At 38.8% G+C, this 12,278-nt stretch overlaps 1 protein-coding gene and 1 pseudogene across 10 annotated transcripts in view; one reads left to right on the forward strand and one right to left on the reverse strand.

Moving 5' to 3' along the window:
- Positions 1–12,278, forward strand: part of LOC150101284 (uncharacterized) — a 285,858-nt gene that overhangs the window by 20,049 nt on the left and 253,531 nt on the right. The gene's annotated exons all lie outside the window — the stretch shown is intronic.
- On the reverse strand, positions 973–1,641 carry LOC150101285 (zinc finger MYM-type protein 6 pseudogene; annotated as a pseudogene).

Below are 12,278 nucleotides of genomic sequence, written 5' to 3' on the forward strand. Positions count from 1 at the left end.
CACCATCCTACTTATTGCTGACTAGAAGTGGCTTAAACCAGCGTTCTTCCACCTTTTTACACCTGCAGACCGACTGAGACAGAAACATAAACCAATGTAGATAGTATTTTATTTATTAAATCCAATGTTATAAAATTTCAATTTTTAGCTAGTGTGACATCTGCTGCTGCTTAGAGGTTAGAAAATTTTGATATACGTGACTGGAGCGATGTTTCTGAGAGACGAAGCACTGCAATAACATCCATTCGATTTCTCTGGTTTTTATTACTGACATGGCTGAAAAAGTCTTTTCACACAAATAGGAAGACGAAAAAACAACCAACAATTTAATAGCATTATAACTCAGGATTTTTTCGAGTGATATCCGAAATTGAGACAATGATTGCATTTTATGTCTGGACACCAGAGTGACATCAGAAGACAACTCTATCAGCTTTTCTTTTTCATGAGAATCAAGGGCACATAATTTTACATCTTCCAAGAAGGATTATTAATCCAGAGGTTGCCTTTACGAGGATCCTCATTTTCAGGGAAATAATTATTAAAGTTTTCAGCTAACACCCTTAAATGTTGACTTATTATGTTGATTATGACTTTCTTGTTGACATCAGCAGCAATCAAAAATCCTTCTAAAAGTGGAAACATTTCTGTATCTTCCTCTTGTACGTGACTATCACAAAGAGTCAGCTTCTTTTTGAAAGCATCCATTTTATTTCTCAGTGTAAAAATATTTGTACAAGACCCCCTGAAGAGAAATATTAAGTTCGTTAAGAAGGCTAAATATGTCTGCCATATACGCAAGCTTAGCCATCCATTCCTCATTCAACAGAAGGCATGCAAAAACCCTTCCTCTCGATAACCACCTCACTTCTGCATGGAGAAGGAGATGTTGGTGGTGTGAGTCCATACTCTCACACAGTGTCATGAACAGCCTGGAGTTCATAGCTCGACTACAAATTTCATTAATGATCTTCACTGATCATTCATCATGGTGTTTAGTTCAGTAGAAAGCTTCTTTGCAGCTAGGTGCTCATGGTGAATCATACAGTGAGTGAACAAAACTTCTGGGTGCATGACTTCCTTTATTTTTGCAACTACTCCTGAGCGACGTCTAGTCATGCTCCCAGCACCGTCCTTACTCACTCCAACACATTTGTTCCATTCTAAGTCCTGCGCTTGAAAATACCTGTCAAGAGCATTAAATATCTCTGAACTAGTGGTCTGTCCAGGTAAGTCAAGGCAACAAAGAAGTTCTTCCCTTAAGTCTTCATCTTCACTATACCTCATGAAGCAAAGTAGGATAGCATGGTTACTCACGTCAGTTGATTCATCAAGTTGAATTGCAAAACATCTCGATTTCTTTATCTCCTCTACAACTTGCTTTTCAATATCGGTGGCCATATCAATAATTCTCCTCTGAATGGTGGTGTCCGAAAGCGATATAGCCTCCAGTTTTTTAGTGGCTTGAGGACCCAAAATTTCTCGTACGACATCTACGATGTAAAGCTTTACTAACTCCTCACCATGGTAAATGGTTTTTTTTTTTGTTTTAGCTATTCGAAGAGCAACTAAATAAGACTCTTGAAGCAGTGACTTGTCATTAGTCATCATCATTTTCATTTCACTTTTCTGACTTTTCATCTGGTCACATAATCTTTAAAAAAAAGTCCAGTAGCTTATCAATAAAATCTCTTTGCTTCGAATGCAAATGGCGAGCAAGTTTGGAAGGTTTCATAGCATCGTTTGACAGAATTTCGGAACATACTACACACAAAGGCCGTGGCGATAGTTCATTGCCAGGGGCTACAATGAAACCAAGCTTTAAATAGTCCTTGCCAAAACACCTAACAAAGTTTCCTTTTTTTTTTTGGTTCGTATTGCACATTTCAAAGTATCAACATATTTTTTTTTTCTTTGTTTCTTCTAAATTTGAAGCACTAGTACTTGGCATGCTTTCGTTACCATCACTACTTTTCTCTTGAATATTGTCCTAGCCTCTACTAAAGAAGGTTAAAAGGTTTTGCTGTTGGACTTTTTTGTCTACATTTTGTAGGGTTTCAAATTTTACGAAAGAAATAACTTGTTTTCTGAAATACCACAACACAATATTAGAAAACAATACGGATGAGCGTGATAAAATAACAATTTTTGCGACGTGTTGTTGACATGCGAGCTGATGCAATACTCTCATTGGACGGGCCGTGCACGTTGCCTATACTTCAGGCACTACATTGCTGCTTGTAGCGTCCCACTCGCCCTGCAACAATGTAGCGTCTGAATCATGTAGCCACTACATGATTGGGGGACATTTTTTGGCGGACCAGTGCCGGTCCATGGACCTCAGGTTGAAGAACAAGGACTTAAACAGTTCCATGTTTGGTCTGCAGATCACATTCTCTGGATTACCTAAGCCTTAGTGCCCATGCACAGTACTAATACTAAAACATTTTTTAATATCAGCCAGACACACACACTAGAGGTCCCAACACCTATGGCACAACAGTGCTGTGTGTGTGGGTAAGTGGTTAGATAGAAGAGAAATTTTATTTTATTTTTTTTTGAAAATCTGAAGTTTCTAGTTGGGGAAGACTGTTCCCAATAGCAGAGATGTAGGAAATGAATATAGAGGGTGAGAAGTTGGTTCAATGAGTTTGGAGTTGAACTGTAAATGGGTGTTGATTGACAGCTGCTCGTGTTCATATATGAGTACAGGAAAGTGGGGGATTGCAGCTGTCAGTTCAGAGGTAAAATAAGAGTTACTAGCTCCCTCCATGAACATATCTATAGAAGAGATCATGCAACAACAAAATGCTTGCGGCAAATTGACTGGAAAGATGTGGTGAGGAAGTAAGCAATTTGCATCATTTAAGCAAATTGCTTACTTCTGTACACAATCAAGCATTCTGGGGGAAGGTTTTAGGTGTACCACACCAAATGTAACAACGGTATTCTAAGGTTAGATTTGAACTTCATAAAGTGTCAGGAATTGAGTGGGAGCAAAGAAACCAAGTATTTTGGAGGCTGAAGAAGCTATGGACTTGATGTCTTCATCCCAGGATAGATAGATTGGATGTGAGAGTTAACCCAAGCAGAGAAAACTGGTCCATGCTGATAGGAGGAATATCTTCGTCCCTCCCCCTTGTCTGCGGGTTCGCTATCTACAGTTTCAGTTATCAGAGGTCAATCCCAGTCTGAAAATATTAAATGGAAAATTGCAAAAATAAACGATTTATAATATATCGGCAAAGTGGATATTAGATCCAACATTTTCAAAGCTGAATGTTTGTAGAAACTATGAAAGTTTCATAAGTTGATCCGAGGCTTACTAGTCCTGAAGATACTTCAGGTGCAAACTGTGCTTGGATAAGGATTAAACTAAATATATAATTTATAGTCTAACCAAGTGAAAAAACTTCCAGCAGCTTACGAGAATACAATCTTTGGCATCCTTGGTTGCCTTAGCTACTTAAGTTGGTAATACAAGGCAGGGCAACTTGGGAAAGCTGATGATTGTATTCTCATAAGCTCTCAGGTCAACTTACAAAACTTTCATAGTTTCTACAAATATTCATCTTTAAAATAATGTTATGTCTATTATCCACCTGCCTATGTAATTTTACATCACTAAAATGAAGCTGTATGTCTCTTTCTTTTAGTAATAGACAATTTGGCTGATCTCAGTGGTAGTCCAACACCAGAGCAACTTGTTGCAAAGAAGGAGAAAGCTACACACTCCTTGCAGCTTTTCAGAAATCAGGAATATCAGAAATTGAGATGCATTCTCTCGGTTATCAGATCGATTGTCACGGTATCACAGTACTTGTGTTCAAGTAACTCTTATTTTTCTTAATAATGGCCCCCAAAGTGCAAGAGTAGTGATGCTGGCAATTCCGATATGCCAAAGAGAAGCTGTAAAGTGTTTCCTTTTAACCCCGTGGAGATTCCGGTTGAAAAAATTGCTTAGGTCACTTGTATCCAAGAGATACATTTCATTACTAGTATGTGTTGAAATGCAATAAAACTTAAAAAACAAAAAGAAAATAAAACTGCAAATATAATACATTATTATTATTATTCAGACCTTCATGGAGTCAAAAGACTCATTGTGGGAGGTCCTTCCTGAGAAACACAATCTATCAAGACTCATCGAGGTGAGGTCCCCCCTAAGAAACACAAAGTCTATCATACCACTCTCTAAACTCATTGACCGTTCTTGCTCTCAGCACTCCATCAGGCAATGCATTCCATGGCTCAAATACCCTTCATGCATAGAAACCACTCTGCACCCTCTTGCTCACAGTTTCCTTTAGTAACTTCCAGGGATGGCCTCTTGTCTTCACTCCCTCCTGCTGTTCAACCAAGCAAAAGAACTCTCTAGTGTCAACCCTGTAACCACCTCTCAACAGTTTAAAAGTCTCATGCATATCACTTCTCCTCCTTCCATCCATCAAACTCTGCACTCCACATTCCTTCAGCTGATCCTCATAACTATCATTGTACAGTCTTGAAACCATCTTTGTTATCCACCTTTGTACCTTTTCCAAAGTTAATTTATCCCCTTCAAATCCTGGGGACCAATCTGAGAACAATAGTCCAAGTGTATCTTATCAGAGTCTTATACAACGGAATGATATCTGCTTTATCTCTGTAGGTCAGCGTCCTTCTCATTATTGCAGCAATCCTCTGTGTTACCTTCACCACCTTTGCAATATGTCCCCTAAATTTCAGGTTTCTATCAATCATCAACCCCAGATCTCTTGTCTCCTCTACTTCCTCCAGTATTACTCCTCCCATAGAGTATGCAGTGTCCCATCGATGTTTCCCAAACCTCAAGACCTTACATTTTGCTGCATTAAACCGACACCCCCCATTCATTTGCCCATCTATCTAGCTTATTCAAATCCTCTTGCAGGGCTGCTGCATCTGCACTATTACTAATAATCCTTCCCAGATTTGCATCATCTGCAAACAACTGAATATCCCCTTGCAATCCATTGACGATGTCATTGATATAAAGGTTAAACAATATAGGTCCTAGTACTGAGCCCTGTGGGACTCCACTTGTAATCCTCTGCTTCCTTGAAACTGCCGACCCACACGCAACTCTCTGATACCTATCGGACAGCCAATCCTGAATCCAGTTGACCAATCTGACCATTCCACAGTCATTTCTCCTCTTACTGGCCACATATCTTTAAAAAAAAAAAAAAAAAAAAAAAAAAAAAAAAAAAAAAAAAAAAAAAAAAATTCCCTAGGATTTTCTTTGGATCTTAGGGCCAATCTTCTCTTCACCTCTCTCCTTATATCTCTTCCATAGCCTCTTTTTCGCATACAATTCCTTTTTAATATTGTTTGTCATCCACTTTACTCCAAATTGTGTCTTCATGTTCACTCGTGGTATACAACTTACCATTGCTGCTAACAAATATTCTTTCATTATTTTCATTTTATAATTAATGATATCCCGTCCTTCCAATTCCTCCCTCCATGAAACTTCCCCTAGTTGACGTCTTAGACTATTATAATCACCTGCCTTATAATTCCATATACATTCCCGTCTCTTTGATACACCTGCATGTCTATTCATTTTCCAAGTCAAAACCATATGGTCACTCTCTCCAACTGGTGGGAGAGATGTCATCTCAGTTATTATCAACTCTTCTGATGCTATAACCAAATCCAAAACTCTTGAACCTCTTGTTCCCTCTATTACATGTTGCCTAAGACATTTGTCCTTCAAGAATTCTAGAAATTCCATTCCCTTATTGCTACATGCATCTTCCTCTCCCCAATTTATACTACTGTAGTTAAAATCTCCCATAACAATCATTCTTCTTGCACTTGCCAAACTCAACTGTCTAAAGATTTCCTGGTCCCCACCCTCTGTGCTCCCGAGTCTGTAGCAACACCCCACTAAATATCCTGTCTTGCCCACCTCTACCTCACACCATATGCTTTCAAAATCATTAGTGTCACTACCTTCCAAAGTCTCCACTCTTAGAGAACATAGGTCGTCACTTATCATAAGCAGTACTCCACCACCTTGCTTTCCCTTCCTATCCTGCTGAAAAATGCTGTACCCAGTGACTTTTATTCCTGTTATTATATCCTCTTCTGTCAACCACGTCTCAGTGATCTCAATAATTTTTGGCCAGGCTGATGCTATCTGCGCCACCAATTCCTCTCCCTTATTCTGGATACTCCTGGCATTAGTATAAAGCATAAATGCCATTGTTTCTATACCCAGCATTATCCCTTCTAGACTCCACTGGGCTCAGTGTTACCTGATGTCGTCCCCCTTCTCCCAAGTATCCATTCCCACAAGAGGCCACCCCTGCTACCATCCTCCCTGGGATACACTGATGTGTTCGGAACAGCAATCTTGCCAGCATACAATTCCTTTCTGTCCTCAAACGCTCTCCAAGCATCCACATATTCCAGTCCTCTCTTGTCATACATTCTAGCTATTATGTCATTCAATATCACTGCTCTTCTGCTCAGCTCGTCATTATCATACCTAGGCAACACACACACACTATCTTTCCTCTCTGTGTCTTCTTTCGTACCGCCTCAAGCAAGAATCTCATATCTCTCGCTGCCCTATTTACCCCACCACTCAAGTCATTTGTTCCCACCATCACAATCATCTCATCCACCCTTACGCCTCTCTTAACTGCCAAAGCCACACTTTCTATCATTCCTCCTGGCAAACACTCCTCATGCATCCTATCTTGAACACCACGGATCATTGAGTCTCCATACATTATACCTCTTACCATTCCCTTTCTCCTATTGTTTCCATTTTCTCTTCTTCTTTCATCCCATACCTCTCTCTCTCTCATTCCGTCTCTCCTACTGTTTCCATTCTCTCCTCTTCTCCCATACCTCTCTCATTCCATCTATCCTACTGTTTCCATTCTCTCCTCTTCTAGCACTCCCATGCCTCTCTCATTCCATCTCTCATACTGTTTCCATTCTCTGCTCTTCTAGCATCCCCATACCTCTCTCTCATTCCCTCTCTTCTACTGTTTCCATTCTCTTCTCTTCTAGCACTCCCATACCTCTCTCCTTCTGTTTCCATTCTCCTCTTCTAGTACTCTCATTCCCTCTCTCTTACTGTTTCCATTCTGTCCATTTCCACATCCAATTTCATTCTCTCCTCTTTTATCCTTCCCAAATTTCTCTCCTCTCATCATTCCCAAAACTCTCTCTCTCCCCACCCCCTACTCCGATTTGCCTTGCATTTATCTCTTCCATTCTCCTAATCTCATCTTTCATACTTCTCCCAAGACATTCCACCTCCTCTTTCAGCTCCTCTATCTCCCTCTGCAGGTCAGTCACTCTTAATCGAAATTCACTCTCCCAAACAAAACCATCTCCTAAACTTTCACAGTCACTCACGCCTTCTACACTATCAACTATTATTTTCTCATTCGTATTTTTTTCTTCATTCTCTCCTATCACACTACTCGTCCTGTATTCATTTCCCGTTTCTGGAGCAACAAGGTCGGTTATTAAGATATCTACTACATTCATTTCCTCCCGCTGCCTGCACTTTACGCACACACGCACCCCCCCCTCTCTCTCTCTCAGAAGTCAGATATCCGATTCCTGAGAAGCATACATCCCACAAGTACTGCATGCCACAAACTCCCTTATTGTATTGCTTATAATGGAGTGCTTAAATGGCGGAGGACTTGGTGACACGCCATTTGCGACTGCAGCTGAATCCGCCATCATTCGTTACTGCCGAGGGACTACTAGCATAATCGTTAATTATTCAAAATAGTGTCGCTAATTAGTGTCAAAAATAAATGTTAAATAAGTATTAGGGAGTATAAATAAATTAGAAAAGTAGAAACAATTATAAGCAAAACAAAACATTAAGTACACTAAATGAAATGAAATAAAACTAAATACAGTAATGAAAACTTTATATTCGACCCCGTCTTCTCGGTAACCAAAATACACTATATCTTGACAATAATTAACTTAAAAAAACAACCACTGAAGTACACTCGTATTCCAGAGAAACAATTTAGCACTCAAAAACATAGAAAAAACGGACTGTTCACCGATTAAAAATCACTTTCTTCAGCACAGCTCAAATTCACCGCCACGTGCTATGGCAAAACTAATGGTTTATTTATTTGCAGTTGCAATCTAGAAATTATTGAACAAAGAAACAAAGAAAAAAAAACAACTTAACCAATACTATACTGACATTGGAGTTCCCAGTATCTCTCAGATACAATTTACAATCAAATATCACTTTCATATTCGACTCTTATCATTCTCATCATTGGGCTCGAGTAACATTTACTGAATCTCTTCAACATATGATGGGTTATCTAATCAATATATTTTTCCAGCCATTTTCAACAGTACATTAAAAAAAAAAAAAACTACTAGGCTAACTACACATTAATATTATGGGTGAGATAAGGTTAGATAACTAACCTGAAACCTTGCTCTGAAGATCAAACAGAAACTTTTCCATGCCCCTTCAGTTTCCAATCAGCAGGATGGTGGACTATGCTAGGCAATAATATATATCTCTCTCCTAAAGACACACAAACATACATGCTCTTGGTCACATTTGAATCCCCATTCGTGTCAGTTGAAGAGTGGGTATGCTACCCATTTTGTCATTCAGGGCTAGCACATTACCAGCTTATCACATACCAATTACCAATTTGTCACCATCTTCATCATCACGAACCATGGGTTCACTGCCTGTTGGTGTCCGATGCCTCCTTCACTATCTTCTTCCACCTTTCATTGTCCAGTGTACAGTGTCGCAATTTCTGTACATCCATTCCTCACCAGTCCTTTACATCATCTATCCATTCTCTGTGTGTGGTCGCTTCTGTTTACACCATCTATAATGCCAAACATGAATGTCTTTATCTTCCGGTCCTCACTCATTCTACAGATGTGTCCAAGTAATTGCAGCTTGCATTATAATCTTCTGCATTAGATTCTCCTTTGGTTGTATCTTCCAATAGAGCTCTTCATTTGTGACTTTCTGTATCCATCCTATTCTTAGAATTTTCATGTAATAAGTTCTTTCAAATGCAAAATTCTTTTTCTTGATTCCTTATTTATTACCCACGTTTCAGATCCATACAATACAACACTGAATATGGATGTTTCCAGTACTCTTAGTTTTGTTTGCAGGCTGATCTTTACTTTTCCAGATGTTATCCATGGCCTTTAGATTTGTTCTTCCCTTTGCAATCCTGATCTTTATTTCTTTTTGACAGTCCAAATCATGTCATTTTACTTCCTAAATATGTGTATTGTTTTACATTTTCTATCAATTCGATCCACTTGATCTTTTGTTTCATGTTCTTCTCACCAAATACCATTGTCTTTGTGTTTTCCAAGTTGATAACAAGTCCAAATCTTTTCACTTCCTCATTTAACAGTTTCAATCAATGTTTTTTGTAGTTCTCTTTCGCCTCACTGTAATATATAAGTTGACTGTCAGATTAAAGTGGTAATAATCAATTCCATGAGAATTACAGAGAACACACAAGGAGGGTGACTTGGTAGGTGTAGCAAAAGTGAAGTATGAGTAGCAGTTAGCTAATGAAGCCAAAAGAATCCTAGGGAGTTCTTTCAATATGTAGCCAGCAAAAGAAAGAATGATTAAATGAATGAAAACAGGAGAAACAAATGTATAGAGACCTATAGATTTATCTGAAAGTAAATTCTTTTAAATGATGAACGACACCAGAAGATGAAAATCCAGACGGTGACTTCTAATGTTGTTCTTTTTTTTTAAAAAAGTATCTGAAATTTAGAAAGAGTAAATTCCATTACGTTTCGGTCTACTGTTTGTTCATGTAGCTCTGCAATTGATCCTGTCAACAGATGAAACTGAATACAGAACATTTTGTTTTTATTATTATTATTATTATTATTATTACATGACACCTCCAGGGTGTCCAAAGACTGATTGAGGGAGGGCATCTACTCTACAACTCTCTGTCTCCACCATTCAATCCACCAACTGCAACTACCACCCCCACCAAGACACTAGTATTTCCACAGACAATCACAAACATCCATGTCCACAGCTGGATTCGAACCCTCAGTCTTTTGGCTGGAAAGTGGATGTGCTAAACACTCGGACATCCCGGCCAGCAGCAGAAAGTTGTCTTCTTCTTCTAAGCCAAGGGTGAGAAGGTTAAATAAGGTAGGTGTGAAATGGATGAATAAACAGATTAAGCATGCAATACATAGAAAAAGGGCATTATGGAGGCAGCTTAAGAGAAGTGGTAATAACCAATTCCATGAGGATTATAGAGACCAGGCAAGGCGGGTGACTTGGTTGGAAAGGGTAGCAAAAGTGAGGTATGAGCAGCAGTTAGCTAATGAAGCCAAAAAGAATCCTAGGGAGTTCTTTCGATACCAGCAAAAAAAAAGAATGACTGTGGAAGGATGACATTGATTGCAGAAAATGGTATAAGAACAACTGCTGCAGAAGATATTAATGAGCAGTTGATAAAGGTCTTTCATTCTTGTGAATGTGACTTCATGGAGAGTATGATAGCAGTTGATGAGGAGGAGAGACTAAGTGAGCAAGAGGTATATGGGAAATTGAGCAAACTTGATAATATATCACCACATATTTTGAAGGAATGTGTCAGGTATTTGGCATCTGCCTTGACATATATATATTTTAATGAGTCTTGCACTGGTTTGAGTTACAAAGGAATGGAAGGAGGGCAAGATTGTGCTGCTTCATAAGAGAGGTGATAGAACTCGAGCATCAAATTATAGGTTATTTGTGTGTCAGGTGTTGTGGTTGAGTTGTTGGAGAGGCTGGTGAGAACCAGGATACAGAATTGGGTTAACAACAATGGTATTATCTTTGATCGACAGCATGGATGTGCTAAAGGAAGGTTATGTTGTAGTAATAAATTGTCATCTGTCCAATGACTTCATTGGACACATGAGAGGGATACACAGTAGTACACTTAGATTTTGCAAAGGCTTTTTATAGATTACTGCAAGATAAGTTGATAGTCACACTAGAGCAGATGGGGTTGAATATTAGATTAGTGTATTGGATCGAAGACTGGCTCTCTGATAGGTATTCAGAAAGTTATGTATGGGGGAGCAATATTGCAGAAGAGGTGCCTCAGGGGGTCTGTTTTATGGTCACTGCTGTTAAACCTGTATGTTAATGATATTGTCAAAGATTTGGATGGAGATATTCAGTTTGCTGATGATGCAAAGTTGGGACAAACTATGAAGAGTTGAGAAGATGTGGCCTTACAAGAAGACTTGAATAGATTGAGTGAATGGGCACGGGATTGGGGATGCAAGTTCAATGTTGTAGAATGTGAGGTTTTAAAGTTTGGGAAATAAAGATGGGATGTAGAATTTATATTTGGTGGGGATATATTGTTTGAGGTGAAAATAAGAGATCTTGAGGTGATAGTGGATAAGGATCTAAAGTTTAGAGGGCATATTGCCAAAATTGTGAGGACAATGCAACAAATTCTGGGAATGATGTGGAGGATACTGACTTTAGAAATAACGAGGTTCTTGTTCCATTGTATAAGGCTCTGATTAGGCCACACATGGACCGCTGTGCACAAATTTGGTCAGCTGGTTTTCAAATGGGTGAAGAGATATTGGAAAGGGTCCAGAGGCAACTGATTATGCTAATTCCTAATCTCTGGAATGTCAAGTATGAGGAAAAGATGCAATTTATAGTCTAGTGGATAGGAGTAAGAAGGGTGATGTAGAGACTTACAAATTAGTAAGGGATTGTTATAGGATCAGTGTTGATGAGGTTTTACAGAAAATGGTAAGAGATCAGGGAGATTTTTACATGCAGAGTTGTGAATGATTGGAATGCCTTGCCTGAGAGAGTGGTGTTTGTATTTTTATATATTTTTTATAGTCTTTCAGCTTAATGGACCATTTAGGGTCTAATGCTTACATCACTAGGTTTTGCCACTCGACATCTGGTGTGAAGTGTTCATCCAGCTGTCTCTCAGTACCATGTCCATCCATTGTGTTCATGGTCTTCCTATGGGTCTTTTCTTGTTGGTTTTATTTGTAAGTACTTGTTTGATTAACTGGTGATTTGCTCTCCAAACATTACCTAGTCACTCAATTCTCTTGCTTCTTATAAATTATAGGATGTTAAGGTCTGAAATAGGTTTCATAGTTCCTCTTCATTCATATAGTATTATTTTGATTTTAAGATGGTCTAATTTTTTCTTCAGTACTTTTCTTTCAAACAATAGTTTTTC

This window comes from Typopeltis vanoorti, chromosome 11, assembly GCF_054136105.1.
Source record: "Typopeltis vanoorti isolate ZY-2024b chromosome 11, IOZ_Tvanoo_1.0, whole genome shotgun sequence".
Taxonomy (NCBI): Eukaryota; Metazoa; Arthropoda; class Arachnida; order Uropygi; family Thelyphonidae; genus Typopeltis; species Typopeltis vanoorti.